The 16,515-nt window shown below is 43.4% G+C and overlaps 1 protein-coding gene across 1 annotated transcript in view; it reads right to left on the bottom strand.

The window, feature by feature from the left end:
- PROS1 (protein S) overlaps positions 1-16,515 on the bottom strand; it is a 1,920,390-nt gene that overhangs the window by 893,798 nt on the left and 1,010,077 nt on the right. The gene's annotated exons all lie outside the window — the stretch shown is intronic.

The following is a 16,515-nucleotide window of genomic DNA, read 5'->3' as shown; positions in this document are numbered from 1 at the left end:
CTGATGGAAGATGATAAAAGGCTGCACAGCCATGAGAGCTTGGAGTTCTGAAACTCTACGAGCTGAGGTAATAGCTAGAAGGAAAGCTGTTTTCCAGGACAAATATTGCAAATCTGATGAGGCAGCTGGCTCAAAGGGAGGCAGGGTCAGTTTTTCCAGAATGAAATTGAGATCCCAAGCAGGTATTGGTTGTTTCCTTGGGGGTCTTAGAATCCTTAGCCCCTCTGAGGAACTGTCTTAAGAGAGGGTGGGAGAATAAGGGTGGATCAGTGTTGTATTCTGCAGAAATGGCTGAGGCATGGATTTTGATGGAGGAGAATGAAAGTCCACTGCTTAGCAGCTCAGCTAGATACTGTAGTATTTGAGGTAAATTCAGTTTTCCAGGATCCTGGCCCTTTTTCTCATTCCAGACACAAAACCGTTTCCATTTTGCGGAGTAAGCTTTTCTAGTTGACGGCCTTCTGGCCTCCAGAATGACATCCTGCACCTCCTTGGAGAGTAGGGTCTGTTGTGATGCTAAGGAATCTTCCATGTGGCTAGATTGAGTGTTTTTAGCTGGCTGTGAAGAGATTTGAAGCTGTGCTGAGTCAGAAGAAGAGGCATTAGAGGCAGGGTCCATGGTGGGGAATGCGTCAGGCTCCTCAGGAGTGGGTACCAGTGTTGTCTTGGCCAGTCCGGAGCAATGAGAATCATCTTTGGTCTGTCTGCTCTGGTTTTCAATAGAACTTTGGGCAGCAGAGGAAGAGGTAGGAAGGCATAAACTGTCATTGATGTCCAACTTAAAGAGAGAGCGTCCACTCTCCAGGCCTTTGAATGGAAAATCCTTGAGCAGAATTTTGTCAAATGGTGATTTTTGTGGGAGGCAAAGAGATCTATGTCTGGCCTTCCCCATGCTTGGATTACTTCTGTAAAAACTTTTGGATGTAACTTCCATTCGTGTGGATCTGTCATATTTCTGCTTAGGTTGTCTGCCAGCGTGTTTTCCTTGCCTGGCAAGTACTGTGCTTGTAGTTCGATTTGTAAGTCCATGCCCATGTTCCAAAGTGACATGGCCATTCTGCATAGGGGGTATGAATGTGTTCCTCCCTGTTTGTTTATGTACCACATAACTGTGGTGTTATCCGTTCTTATCAATAGTTGACCTGGTTGCAGCAGGTCCTTGAAAGCTATAATAGCCTTTATTACTGCTAGCATTTCCTTTTGATTGATGTGAAGGTGCTTTTCTTTTTGGGATCATTTGCCCTGAATGCACCGATCTGTCATGTGTGCCCCCCATGCGTAGTCCGAGGCGTCTGTTGTGATGACATGATTTGCTTGAGGCTTGCTGAATGGAAGACCTGTGTTTGTTTGGCATGTTGAGCCCACCACAGAAATTCCTTTTGTAGACATGGAATTAGTGGTATTATTGTTTCCAAACTGTGGCTGTGTTGAGACCATATGTTTTTCAGGTACCATTGAAGTTTCCTCATATGCAGCTTTGCACGTGGGATTAGTAAAATGCAAGATGCCATGAATCCCAGAGCCTGCAGGATTTTCCTTGCAGTTAGCCTGGTGCAATTTGCTAGTGCTCTGAAGTATTGAGTTAGTTGCCCCTGCTTCTCTGGTGTGAGTTAAGCCATCTGGGTGTTTGTGTCCAAGTTGGCACCCAGGAAAATTATCTTCCGAGAGGGTATTAGCCTTGATTTCTTTTTGTTGACTGTGTATCCCAGAGAGTTCAACAACATTATTACATAAGCCAGATGTTTCAGAAGAATGTGCTTGCTGTCCGCTTGGATCAGGCAGTCGTCCAAATAGGGGTATATCTGTATCCCTTGAAGTCTGCAGTAGGCAATTACTGATGCCAGGCATTTCGTGAATACTCTGGGCGCAGTAGATAAGCCAAAGGGCAATGCAGACAATTGATAATGGGTTGAACCTGCAAGAAATCTGAGGTATCTTCTGCAATTTTGTCTGATTGGGACATGCAGGTATGCCTCCTTGAGGTCCAATGTTACCAGCCAAGACTCCTTGCCCAGCATGGGAAGAAGTTGCTGTAGAGTGAGCTTCTTGAATTTTGGTATGAGTAGAAATGTGTTTAGGATGAATAGGTCCAAAACAGATCTCCAATCTTTTCCCTTCCTTGGTACCAGGAATAGCCTGGAATAAAAACCTTGACCTTGTTCGTGCGCAGGTATCTCTTGAATAGCTTTCATGTCTATGAGATCTGTAATTTGCCTTTGTGCCTCTGCCCTTTGATTGTGTGGCAGATTTGGCATGCCTCTCATTTTTGAAAGGGTGTGAAAATGGAATCTGTAGCCTCTGTTTATGATGTCCAGGATCCATTTGTCTTTTGTGACAATATGCCAATTTCTTGAAAATAATGCCAGCTTTCCTCCTAAGGGGGCTGCCATTTGAGTCTTGTTTGGCATGCAAAGGGGAAAGTCATTGGGCTTGCTTTCTGAATGATTGCAAGTTATCCTCACCACCTCTTTGTGCAGGAGCTTGCCATTGTCTGCCTCTAAATGATCCTTGGGATTGTCCTCTGCCCCTCGGGTGCCTGTATCTGCCTCTTTGGGGTCTGCCCGTGGCTGGAAAGGACCAATTTTTGGAAGGCCAATTTCTACTGAAACGTGGGGGTTGTACCTGTAGAAAATCTTTCACAGTTTGCATTGATTTAGCCTTTTCCTCCATTTTCCTTAATACCTCCTCAGCATTAGCACCAAATAATACATCCTTTTGAAGAGGGGCATCTAGTAATTTAGCTTTGACATAATCAGGCAAGGTTTGTTCCTTGAGCCAGGCATGTCTACGTATGACTGATCCTGTAACAGCAGCTCTACATGAGGCCTCTAGAGCATGAAAACCACATTGTAAGGTATGCTTACCCACTTGTTCTGCACTATGCATCAAATCCTGCAACTCCTTCAAGTCTGGTTGTTCAGGTTGTGACATTTTACTTTTCAATTGTGATAACAAAAACTGTTGGTATTTTAGCATATGGAACTGACAGTTTAAGGCCCTCATGGTTAAGGTAGCTGAGGTATATACCTTTTTTCCCCACCTTTCTAAGGATCTGGAATCTCTCTCGGAAGGTAATGGATTTTTAGCAGAGGAGGCCTTAATTCCCTTGGGACCCTGTGAGATGGTTTCTGGGTCAGCAGCATGGCTTTTGTATAGAAATTGGTGTGAGTCAGGAACCCTGTAGTACCTGTCAGGCTTAACTGGGGCTGGAGGAAGAGAGTCCAGGTTAAGGCAGGCCTCCGAGTAAACATCATTTAGGATGTCCAAGACAGGAGGTATAGCCAGAGGCCTGTGCTGAGGTAGTAAGAGAAATTCCCTAAGCCTTTTCTTGGAATCTGAATAATCTTGGCCTTCCCAGTGGAAGTGTTCCCTTAAGGTATGCAAAGTTTCCCCAAATGTGTAATCCTCTGGGGGGGGATACAGAAGGAATGGACTCCTCCGCATCAGAGTCTTCAAAAGGGGAGTAAGAATGTTCCTGATCATCAGAGTGCTCTGAAATAATGGAGCCCCGATCAGAGGAGGGGGATTCTTCCTCCATTCTGGGCCTTTTGTCCGGTGGGGGTTGAGAACCCCTGATAAGAGTAATTAAATCCTCAGCCATTTTAAGCATCTGTTTTTTAGGCATGGGGCATGAAGATGGGCCCTGAGTAGCTTGTCTCTTAGAGTGCATGGCTGCTTTAGACTTAGTGAAAGCCTTGATGGAGAAAGAAGAGGAAGGTCTAAAGACACCTTGAGTGGAGGTAGACCTGTCCACATTTTGAGGTTCAACACCAAGAGTGGCTTCGGTATCAGTAGTCGGGGTGTGGGCCGAGGAGCCTGCGACCTCGGGCACAGGAGACACCACCAATGAAGTGTCGTCGGTAGTCAGGGGCTGCGTAGGTGCCTCGCTGAGAACTGGACCACGTGCAGTCGGCTTTGGCGTGGTGTCGGTAGAGGTCACGGACCTCGTGTGTCGGTCCTTATCTTAGGGTTTTTTAGACAAAACTGGAGTCGGAGTATCTGACGACATAATATAGTTAAATGTTTTTCCAAAATAATGCTGGGCGAACTCCACCCAACGCTTAATGGTGCGTTTGTTGAATGTAGCACAAAAGCGGCAGACCGAGACGTCGTGGTCTGGGCCTAAACAAGGTATACAGAGGGAATGGAAATCCTTATGCAGTATTTGCTTCCCACATGAAATACAATTATTAACTTTGTCTGACATCGGTCTGAGGCAAGAAAAGTTTCAACGGGTACTTAGCTTTCAAGAAGACTTCGGTTTCAAAATTTTCATAATTTCAGGAGCTGGCCGACCGGCACTTGCGAACTGCTTCTGCTTCGGGCACCGCGCGGCAAGAAAGACTGAAGAAAATGGCGTCGGCTGGTTCTTTTATACCCCTGGCGCTCTGACGTCAGGGAAGAGGCAACGACAACCGACGCCGGACCTAGACTTTGGAATTTGGCCGACCGAGGACCCGCCTGACGGCAGGAGAACCCATCTGTTATGACTGCAGCTGTATGCACGATGAACATCAGGTTAAATACTTGCTTTTGATGCATACGGCTGTGGGTTCTACTCCCACAGTACGTAGATGCACTGCTGATACTCTACTGTGTTGTACTTTTAAAGATGGTGGATGCTGCAGTCCTGAGAATGTCCTCTTTGGTGGCGATAACTAGTAACTATGAACCTTTTATCAGTTTTTATTTATTTTTATTTATTTTTTTATTTTATTTTACATTTGTTGACCGGGCTCGTCTAACTGGATATATGTCCATTTTCAGTAGAAGCCTGAGGAGAAAAGCTCCACATAAAAAAAAAAAAACAAGAACAAACAAAATATTACAACTTTGGTTACAGTTCACTTGTCAGACACAACAGCTGTTGCATGATAACTTAGCATTAATGATAGAAAAACAGCAAAAAAAAAAAATAGAAAATCCCTTTTGTTTTTTTTTTTTTTGTTTTTTGTGTAGTTGACTAACAAATAGTAGAAGAAAGAGTATTCAGAAGGATGTATGAGATTCACAAGAGAAAATTATAAATAAGGCACAGGAAAGTAGAATAGATATATACAAGACTGGAGAATTAGTTGAGGGCAGTGACTTAGCTATAGGCAGAAAAATAACAATATCATTTTTTTACTGTAACATAAGCAATTTATTCCTCAAGGGCAGCAGGCACTTTATTTGTAGATGAAACAATGAAATATAAAGTTGTTTGCTATCAGTAACCTCTTCATTAGTTAGAGCTCTCTTTAATGTGGAATTATTTATATGACTCTTACTTCTGCAGATTGTGCATATTTACTGATACTGGTGGACTGTAGAAGTTTGAGTAGACTTTTTATGATGGAAATGTTCTGAATTGGGCAGTTTTGTCATTATTGGTGCATGCATTTTGTTTCATTGTTTACTGGAAAAATGCTCAAAACAATAAATTTAAAATGCTCTCTGACAACTGCACTATATTATATAAGGAATATAATTTAAAACAATCGGGAAGGTGTATCAAAGAACATATGTATGTTTCATGTGCAAGGGGCCCATTATTTAAATTTGAAAACAGCCCAAAGGTAACCTTTATCTGCCACTGGCCAGATGTATTTTCTTTGAACCTGGGTTTCAATGCTGTTTCAATGAACCCGAGTTTCAAGGGCAGAGAAGTTTTAATACTAAGTCTATTTTCATTGTGACACTGCATTGCTTTGTTTAGCAGATGTCTATTAGTGTTTGTGCTGTAAAATGTAAAATAAAACTTTTAAATGAAATCCAAATCATCATAGACATAAAGCAGTATGCACATTGCAGTGTTTTTGGTAAAAGGGGAGAAATAGCCAAATAATGGGACATTGGAATGGCTGCGGGGGGGGGGGGGTAGAGGCCCCATTTGACCATGATTTTGTGAGGGAGGAAAGGCAGCACACTCAAAGACAGCCCCGGGTGGCACAAACTATAGCTACACCACTGATCAGTAAGGCCATGAAGAATGACGTTTGGAGGTCCTAGCAAACTATAATATTCTTTTGCTAAGATTAGAATATTGCCTACCATTAAATTCCCTACATTTACCATAAAATCCAAATACTGCAAGTCACTGAAAGCAAAATCCTAAGGTTCATCATCTTCTCCCTTCCCAGTGAACATACATCATTGCTAAACATTTAAAAGAAAATGGTTGCCATTACTACAGGGTCTGGGTGTCTGGGGACATATTTTGATTATCTGTTCTTCAATTTATGTTTGAAAGTTGATATCCCACAATTACACTGGAGTGGTTGGGATTACCTAATTACATATGCAAAGTTTATGTTAATCAGTGTACAGATTTGTACCTATTTTTCATGGGCCTTTGTCCAGATTTTTGATGTTTCCAGGTTGAGAGATATGCTCCCTGCATATTAAAGCTTGTAGTACTGAAATTTTGTAGCACAAGTGACACTCACTAAAAACAGCTTACCCAAGATAAAAAAAACTTGCAGCAGATTAGAAGTTCTACAGAAGCTAAGATCAGTTTCTCTAAAACACTGCTGAGATCTCATGGTGGAGCCGGCCCTTTTCTTGGAGGTTTAAGCTACAAAAATCCTTTTTAAAAATGTTCAACTGTAGGTTAGAATAAAAAAGGGGGAAGGGTCCAGTGGTCAGATTTGCTATTTCAGCCTAAGTGTGAACCTTTAAGAAAAGATAAGAAAGGCTAGTTTTAATAAGGTCTGACCAGTAATCCAGGTGCATTGCCTCTTGCACAGTATTTAGGCCTTGGTCTCTGGCCAAGAAATAAAGAGAGGATATTTTCCACTTTGTTAGGTTTGATTTTTTTTTTTTTTTTTTTTGGTTTTCAAGTCTATCATAATTTTTTTGTATGTCTCCTTTGTAAATATGCCTAGCAGGTATTTGAGTAAAGCCAAACAGAGTAACCAAATTGCGTGGCAAGGTCCATCTGCTGGGTCAACTCTTTTCCAATTTTGCTTTACTAGGCTATGCAGGAATGAGAACCAGTATTGTCAGAGATAAAAGGGTGTTATCACAGTAGCTTTTATCCTCTTCTCCTCCTTGTTTAGTAATACCCTGGGGATTAAAGGTACAGGAGGAAAAGCATAAAGAAACAGACCTGTCCCTTAGAGTGAGAAGTCATCTATTTTCTTGGCCCACACATTTGCTGTTGCAGCAGAACATCCTCAGTTGCCTTTTTTGAGGTTAGACAAAAAGGTCTTTTCTGGCACACATCACATGCTGTTCAGATCAATGAAGACATCCCTGTTTAACATCTATTACTGCGGATATGTCTATGATCCCTTCATCTTGTCTGCCACAGTGTTTTATAGGGAAGGGATGTTGGCTAATATAAGAATCATGCCCGCTTACTGGACAATCTCCCATGCTTGTACTGCCTGTCTGCAAAGTATGTATATGAGTGGGCTCCTCCCTGAATGTTAATGCTCCACATCACAATTTTATTGCCTGTGAGGATTCAGCAGACCCCTTTCTCCAAAAACTATTTTTAAGCTTTCAGTGCCAAGATTTTAGCCATCATTTCTCATATCCTAGTCCCAAGTGCACTGCATCCGAAGTGGTCTTGCATGATCTCACCAGACTAGGGCAAAAGGGTCTGTGGTCAGGGTAACTGTGGGCTGGGCTGCTCAGAAGGACACTTGCAGTTTGAGTTAAAGATGCCCTACCCATCATGAGATTTCCCTCCTTATGTAATAAAATCTTAATTTCTAGAAATTTTGAAAGATGACACCATCTGTTCCTGAAGTACAACTGCAACTTTCTTGTATAGAAATACGACAGTGGTACCATCAGGCTCCAAGAAGCCTCAAAACTTCAGTTTTCTGAGGAACTCCCTGGCTAATATGACTTCATTTTGTAACACATTCTGCAGGTATAGAATCAGAGAATTTAGCTTGCCTTTCAGTAAAAAGACTCTCTGAAGGTCTAAGTTCAAAAGTGCCCCTAAGAACAGCAGGTTCCTCACTGGAAAGAGACTGAATTTCTTCAAAATGAGGGAGAGGCCCAGTTTTCTGAAGGAAGTTACTGTATAGTTCAAGGCATTGTGCATCCCCCTCACTATTTGAGTGAGACAGCTGGCCTAGTATGGGTATATAAAGAAGTGAACTGGTAATGTTTCCCCTGCTGCACGTCAAAGAAACTTTCTGTAATCCTTGACAATGGGCATATTTAGGAAAGCATCTTTTGCATCAAGAAAAAACATTGTTTCAGACAGGATGAAAGGCTTTAGAAGACATTAAGGGAAGAATTCCTCGAAGGGGCAACATTTTGAATTTTGGAATGATAAGGAGTTTGCTTAATTTAACTGATCCAGAAAGTACAGTTTTGTACCTACCATAAATGTAGATGTCCGATAGGTATGCATCTGCAGTCATCACATATGGGTTGTCCTGCCTCAGGTAGCCCTTCGGTCGGCCGGATTCCAAAGTCTGGGTCCGGCGTCGGCTGATGTCGCACTTTCCCGGCGTCAGAGCCTGGGTTATAAAAGCACCAGCCGACGCCATCTTCCTCAGTTTTTCTTGCCCCAGATGCCAGGTGCCCTCTAAGGAAGGCTAAACTTGGAGAGATGCATTTAAAAATCCAAACATGCACAATAATATAAAAACAAATACACCATAATAGATCACCCCAGCTAGCTATAAGAGGGGTAAGTACCCAAGAAATACCACAGAGGGGAAGGAGGGAGGGGAAACCTGACTACAGATGCATACCTATCGGACATCTACATTTATGGTAGGTACAAAACTGTACTATGTCCTTCAAGGATGCATCTGCAGTCATCACATATGGGTAGAATACCATAGCCAATCTGGGGGTGGAGGAACTATGTAAAGGATGGTGTAGCTAAAATGCCCTGCAGGACTGCCGTAGCAAAGCCTGCTCTGGATCTGGAATATAAAGGTAAATTGTAATGCTTGGCAAATGTATGCACAGAGCTCCATGTAGCCGCTTCTAAAATGTCCTTGGTAGTCGCCCCTCTTAAGAAGGTTGTGGAGGTGGCTGTGGCTCTCGTGGAATGAGGTCTAATGTTAGCTGGCACAGTTTTTCCATGAAAGGAGTAACAAAAATGAATGCAATTCCCTATCAATTTTGAAATTGTCTGTTTGGAAACTGCTTTTCCTTGTGTACCAGCAGCATATGCTACCAACAGCTGGTCAGTTTTTCTGTAACCTTTAGTTCTGTCCAAGTAGTAGCACAACTGTCTGTGTATGTCCAGGGTGTGCAGAAGTTTCTCCCCTTTGTTTTGTGGATTTGGAAAGAAGGTAGGCAAGTGAATAGCTTGATTTAATGAAACCCTGGATACCACCTTTGGCATAAATGTAGGATTGGTTCTCAATGAAACTCTGTCCTGATGAAAAATAAGAAATGGCTGTACTGCCATAAGGGCCTGTAACTCAGATACTCTTCTTGCTGAGGTTATGGCCAGAAGGAAAGCAGTCTTCCAAGACAGGAACTGTAATTCTGCAGATGCTGCTGGTTCAAAGGGAGGCAGTGTTGGTTTTTCCAACACAAAGTTAAGGTCCCAAGTAGGTAGAGGTGGTTTCCTTGGAGGATTGATGTTTTTGATTCCTCTTAGAAACTGTCTTAGGAGAGGATGAGAGAAGACAGGTGGATCAGTATTGTACTCTGCTGAAATTGCTGAAGCATGAATTTTAATGGAAGAGTAAGACAGATCATTGTGGAACATTTCTGCCAAGTATTCCAGGATATGTGCCATGTTCATCACTGTCGCATCTAGGCCCTTTGTGGTGTTCCAAATGTGAAATCTTTTCCATTTTGCTGAATATGCCTTTCTTGTGGAAGGCCGGCGAGCTTCCATAATAATATCTTTCACTCTCTGGGATAGCTTGTCCTGAGGAGGAGTCAAGGTATTTTCCAGGCTGTTAGTTGCAAGGTTTTCAGGTTGGAATGCAGAGTTTTGTAATTGTGCTGTGTCAGTAAAAGTGGCCATAGAGGAAGAGGCCATGGTTTCGTGCGTGACAGGCTCTTTAACAGTGGGTACCAGTGCTGTCTTGGCCAGTCCGGAGCTATCAGAATCACTCTTGGCTGCTCTGTCCTGATCGTCAGTAAAACCTTGGTCATTAATGGGAGAGGTGGAAATGCATACACTGTTAGAGTTCTCCAGCTGAAAGAGAGGGCGTCCACTTTCCATGCTTGTGGGTGGTATGTCCTTGAGCAGAATTTCTTCAGTTGATGATTGTGGGGGGGAGGCAAAAAGATCTAAGTCCGGCCTCCCCCATGATTGTGTTATCTGTAGAAAGATGTCTGGGTGCAGCATCCATTTGTGTGCATCCATGATATTTCTGCTTAAGCTGTCCGCCAGTATATTGTCTTTTCCTGGCACAAACTGGGATTGTAGCTGTATATTGAGTTTCAGGGAAAGTTCCCATAGATTAATTGCCAGCCTGCAAAGAGGATAGGAATGGGTGCCTCCTTGCTTGTTTATGTACCACATAACCGTGGTGTTGTCTGTCCTTATTAGCAGATGGCCATGATGCAGAAAGGGTTTGAAGGCTTCGACTGCATGTATCACTGCCAGCATTTCCTTTTGGTTTATGTGCATGTGTAGCTCCTTTTGTGACCATAGACCTTGAATGCATCTGCCCTCCATGTGCGCTCCCCATCCATGGTCTGAAGCGTCTGTTGTAATGATTTGGCTGGCTATTGGTTTGCTGAAAGGCAGACCCCTGTTTGACTGGCTTGCCTGAGCCCACCACAGAAATTCCTTTTGAAGGCATGGAATGAGTGGTATCAAAGTTTCCAGGCTGTGACTGTGCTGAGTCCATAAACTCCTTAGGTACCATTGTAGTTTCCTCATATGTAGTCTTGCTTGCAGAATCAGAAGGATGCAAGAAGCCATGTAACCCAGGGCCTGCAGGATTTTCCTTGCAGTCAGCTGGGTTTGTCTTGTCAGATTTTTGAAGTAATCTGGTAGTTGATTTTGTTTTTCTTCTGTGAGGAAGGCCATTTGGGTGGTTGTATCTAGATCTGCACCCAGAAAGGTTATTCTTTGGGATGGAACAAGTCTTGATTTGTGAAAGTTGACTGTATATCCCAAGGCCTGAAGTAGGTGGATGGCATAATTCAAGTGTTTTACCAAAGTTTGTTGGCTGTCCGCTTGTATAAGGCAGTCGTCCAGATATGGGTATATTTGAATCCCCTGAAGTCTGCAGTGTGCAATTACTGATGCCAGGCATTTCGTGAATACTCTGGGTGCAGTAGATAAGCCAAAGGGCAATGCTGAGAATTGATAATGCTCTGACTCTGCAAGAAATCTGAGGTGTCTTCTGCAACTTTGTCTGATAGGGACCATGCAGGTATGCCTCCTTGAGGTCTAGAGTTACCAGCCAAGACCCCTTGCCCAGCATGGGAAGGAGCTGCTGTAGAGTCAGCATTTTGAACTTTGGCACAATGAGATAAGTATTCAGTGCGGACAAGTCGAGAATAGGCCTCCATTGTTTTTCTTTTCTTGGAACAAGGAATAGTCTGGAATAAAATCCTTGGCCTTGTTCTGAGAGAGGAACCTTTTCTATAGCTTTCATTTGCATTAAGCTGGAAATTTGTTTTAAAGCCTCTGCCCTTTGATTCGGTGGCAGGTCTGGCATGCCCTTTCTTTTTGATAATGTGTGGAAATGAAACCTGTATCCTTTGTCTATTATTTGTAGTGTCCATTTGTCCCTGGTAATACTGTGCCAATTTTCTGAGAATAAAGAAAGCTTTCCGCCCAAAGGTGCTTCCAATTGAGCCCTGGTTGGCGGTGTCAAAGTAAAGTCATTGAGCCTGTCCTTGTGCAGCAGTTGAAAGTCCTGCATTACCTCTCTGGTTGGGAGGCTGCCATTGACGTCCTCTGTAGGAGCCTCTAGCTTGCCCTCTACCTCTGGCACGCCTGTTCTTGCCTCTCTGAAACCTCTCTGTATCTGGAAAGGACCAATTCTTGGAAGGCCAATTCCTGCTGAATCTTGGTGGTTGTACTTGGAGAAAATCTTTGACTGTTTGTACGGATTTTGCCTTTTCTTCAAATTTCTTTAGGACCTCCTGAGCCATGGAGCCAAATAACTTTTGCTTTTCCAGAGGAGCATCCAGCAGCTTTGCTTTAACATGGTCTGGCAGAGATTGTTCCTTCAGCCAAGCATGCCTACGTATGACTGCGCCAGTCATAGCTGACCTACATGAAGCTTCCAATGCATCATAACCACATTGCAAGAAATGGTTGCTAACCTGTTGTGAGTTATGTACCAGATCCTGAAGTGACTTGCGGTCTAGGGGGTCAGGTGAAGACAGTTTTTTATGCAATTCATCTAACAAATACTCTTGGTACTGTGTCATATGAAAATGACAATTTAATGCCCTCATAGAAAGAGTAGCAGAAGTATACACGTTTTTACCCCATCTCTCTAAATCTCTGGATTCCCTTTCAGAGGGGAGAGGATTTTTAGCAGTGGCAGCTGCAACCCCTTTAGGGCCCTGGGAAATAGTTTCTGGATCAGCAGAGTGGGCCTTGTAAAGGTAAAGATGTGAGTCCGGGACCCTGTAGTACCTATCGGGTTTGGCAGGAGCCGGAGGGAGAGAATCAGGGGTTGTGCTAGAGTCAGAGTACACATCATCAATGACATTCAAAACAGGAGGAATAGCTAAAGGTCTATGCTGATGCAAATGTAAAAAGGTCCTTAATCTTTTCCTGGAATCAGAGAATTCCTGGCCCTGCCATTGGAAATGCTCTCTCATGGTGTGTAGTGTCTCCCCAAAGGAAAACTCTTCAGGAGTGGAGGCTGAGGGAATAGATTCCTCTGCATCAGAATCCTCATAGACCGAAAAAGCCTCCTCCTGGTGGTCCGAGAGAGTAGAGCCATCAGAGGCCTCATCTGAGGAGTGGGGATCAGAGGGCTCAACCCTGGGCCTTTTGTCTGGAGGAGGTTGAGAGCCCCTGTCCGGATGAGGTTGAGAGCCCCTAATCAAGGAGATAAGATCCTCTGCTAAGCTTAGAATCTGTGAACCAGTAGAGGGTCCCTGAGGGATAACCTTGGGAGGCAAAGCTTTTGAGAGTTTAGCAGCTTTAGTCCTAGAGAATGCCTTAATGGACATGGATGCAGGAGGCCTGGCTGCACCACGTGCTGGTGTAGATTTGTCTAAAGGAATGGTGTCGGAAGGTTCCAGGACACCAGTTTCTGTTGGAAATTCAGTAACCGACTCAGCCGGGGCCTCCGGGACCAAGGTAGTCGGTTGAGCGGTTTCGGTAATTGGAAGTACCAAGGACTCAGTTTCAGCCGAGACACTCGCGGTAGGCCTGGTCGTGGTTTCAGCCCGCGTGTGTCAGTCCTTGTCCTTCCGTTTCTTAATTAAATGAGAAGTCGGAGTCTCCGACGGCATCTTATATGAAAAACTAGCCCCAAAAAATTCCTCTGCAAACTCCGCCCGACGTCTAAGACTGCGTCGGTTGAAGGAAGCACAGGCTGAACAGGCCGAGACGTCGTGGTCTGGGCCTAGGCAGGGGAGGCAGTAAGAGTGGAAATCCTTATGAGGTATTTGTTTCCCACAAGTTAAACAATTATTAACTTTATCTGACATCGGCTGAGGCAAGAAAGAGTCCCCAACAGGGTACTTAGCTTTTTGAAGTCTTTGGTAGCTGAATTACAGGAGCTGGCCGACCGGCACTTGCGAACTGCTTCTGCTTCGGGCACCACGCGGCAAGAAAGACTGAGGAAGATGGCGTCGGCTGATGCTTTTATACCCCAGGCGCTCTGACGTCGGGGAAAGTGCGACATCAGCCGACGCCGGACCCAGACTTTGGAATCCGGCCGACCGAAGGGCTGCCTGAGGCAGGATAACCCATATGTGATGACTGCAGATGCATCCTTGAAGGAGATTGGGCCTGTAACAGCCTTCTTTTCTTGACCTCATAAACTGTCCTTGATAGAAGTCTATGTTTTATGTGTTTATGTATGTAGATATGTATGTATTTTTTTATTTTCTTGAGAGCTTGCTTTTGTTAAATGGGAAAGTTTAACTGGGTTACATTGCCCATTTTCAGTAGCAGCCCAGGGAGAAAAGCTCTAGGAAATAGTAGATGTACAGTATAACAGTGGCAGCAGCAACAAATTCTAATATGGTATAACAGGTAGCACACTTGTGTTTGGAGCAAAAGATGGTGGGTTCTATTCCCACAACAGTTAGATTAATTGCTGACACTGCACTGCGGCATAAGAGGGTAGTTGCACTCTTGATTGCGTCACCCATTGGATGAGACATTAAACTGCGGTTCCATCTGCTTGAGTTGGTGGTAGATCAAGTGGATAAAAAAGATCCCACAGGACTTGTGGAACAGAGTACTCCAATGCCCTGGACCAATTTCCTCAGTAGTATTAAACACTGACTCAGGTTTCCCCAGAAAAGTGGCTACTAGACTAACCTAGTTAAAAAAGGACAAATAAATAAAAGGTGTGATGTCCCTCCTCTGGGCCAGTATTCAAGAAGTTTCAGTCCTCACCACTGACATCAGTGAGGGATGTTCACTTGGAACAAAGATAGATACACACAGTATCTCCAGATGCAGCTCTCTGCACCAAGCACAATTTCCATAAAGAGCACACAGGCAGCAGAGTCAGTCCTGGGGCTGTTTTTTCCTCTTGAAACCAGGCTCTGTATCCCTGCTCCAACACACACACACGCACGCATGCACGCACACACACACACACACACACACACACACACACACACACACACACACACACACACACACACACACCTGGGGAAGGCTGGCACAGATTACCCACTCTGCTATAATTTGCCCAGACTATAAGGTAGTTACACTGCCACCAGCCAGCAACTTTAAGGCTCCTACAAGGGTATCCAATTATATTCAGTAAAATTAACACCAATACAAATGATAGTGTTTGACCAATGCAGCAAGACTTTCAGGAGCAGCCACAGTGTCACCAAATAAATATAAGTACCTTCAAAGTTTAAAATATTCTCTAAAGACCAGCCAGAATGAAAAGTTTAAATATGTTTAATAACAAATAAACAAATAATAAACCAGAGTTTCAGTTACAGTAAATATTAAAAATAACAGAGATGGAAAGGTTCATACAGAAACAGAAAAACAATACTTAACTAATCTCACTACATTTTCCTAACTGATCTAAAGAATTATTGTCCCCTAGCTCACTTACTAGAGCAAGGCAAGATGACGTGGGTGAGTGGTTCTTCTTTGTCAGGTTTCACAAACAGACTGCTGAGACTTCTGTCTCATCTAGTACTAAAACATAATTTCAGTGCTGCATTACAGAATGACATCACATACATCTGGTCACCTAAGTTCTGGTTCCCAAAATACCCCTTTACTGGAAGCTGAGCCAGAATCTTGCACATATGTGTAATCATACACATGCAGAGAGCTCTGCTAAGATGTGTTACAGCATCTGGATGCTATAAAACCATTTTAGAAACTTCCATCCTTCCAGGGTAGCAATTAGTTCACCCCTAAGCACAATACAGTAGGATTCCTAGTCCTGGTTTTCACAGATATTTTGTCTCTGACTGCAATCAGAAAGAATAGTTGTGTAAAATGTTACCATAACCATAGATGTCCTTCTCTTTGATGTTGCAGTATTCATAACCTTTGGGTTATCCTATGCTTAGCTACCTGAACATTTGGACAGTATACAAAAGCTTTAGTCATTGAAGGGTACGTGGAACATCTGACGTTGGCTGTCAACATGAACATTTGAAACATGAAGACATAATCTGATTCTATCAAAAAGCTAAGGCACTGCCCATTGGAAGTTCCAGTGCAAACTTATGGAGTTCCATTGGAAGGAAGGAGTTAATCATGCCCCTCTAAATCCACCCCAGCTCTCAAGAGAAGAGCAGAAAGAAAAAAGAGTCTTTGAATTGTTGCAGGAAGCCAACTGGCTTTCTACACTAAATCACACAATTACACCTCATCAAATTAGTGAAGCACAAAAAAAATTAACTCTACCTTTCTGTTCTGACACTGCAGTAGAGAAATAAACTGCTGAGCTCTTGATTGTGCCCCCCCAGCACTTTCTGATGGACAGTTACCCTCTTTACCCCATCCCTGCCACACTACTAGGTCACACAAAACAAGCAACTCCTGTGTCAGATTCTTACATGGAAACCCCTCTGCCTTAGCACTCATCTACTGAAATAGGGATTGCTGGAAAGCAATCAAGTGGATCTGGCGGTCCAAGGCTTTGAAAGACATGGTGGTAGTAGTAATATAAACTTTTTCTCAAATATGGTTTGTACTCTTCTTTTCCTTGTCATTGAAAATGGAGTTTCTTAATGGAGACAAGGAAAACCCCTTGCTGGAATCCACAGGAACCACAGTTGGATCAGTTACATGATTCTCATACAAAATCTTATGGGAATCCTTTACCCTCCCTATAAAATGGCCAGGGGAGTAAATATGGCTCCACAGATGCATTACTAAATCATCCTCCAGGGCATCCATGATTGGAGGAACAGAAAATGGCCTAAGCTCAGGCAGGTCCATAAAATATC

This window comes from Protopterus annectens, chromosome 5.part0 (genome assembly GCF_019279795.1).
Source record: "Protopterus annectens isolate FY-2018-M chromosome 5.part0, PAN1.0, whole genome shotgun sequence".
In the NCBI taxonomy this organism is placed as follows: domain Eukaryota; kingdom Metazoa; phylum Chordata; order Ceratodontiformes; family Protopteridae; genus Protopterus; species Protopterus annectens.
This window is presented reverse-complemented; position numbering and strand designations above follow the sequence as displayed.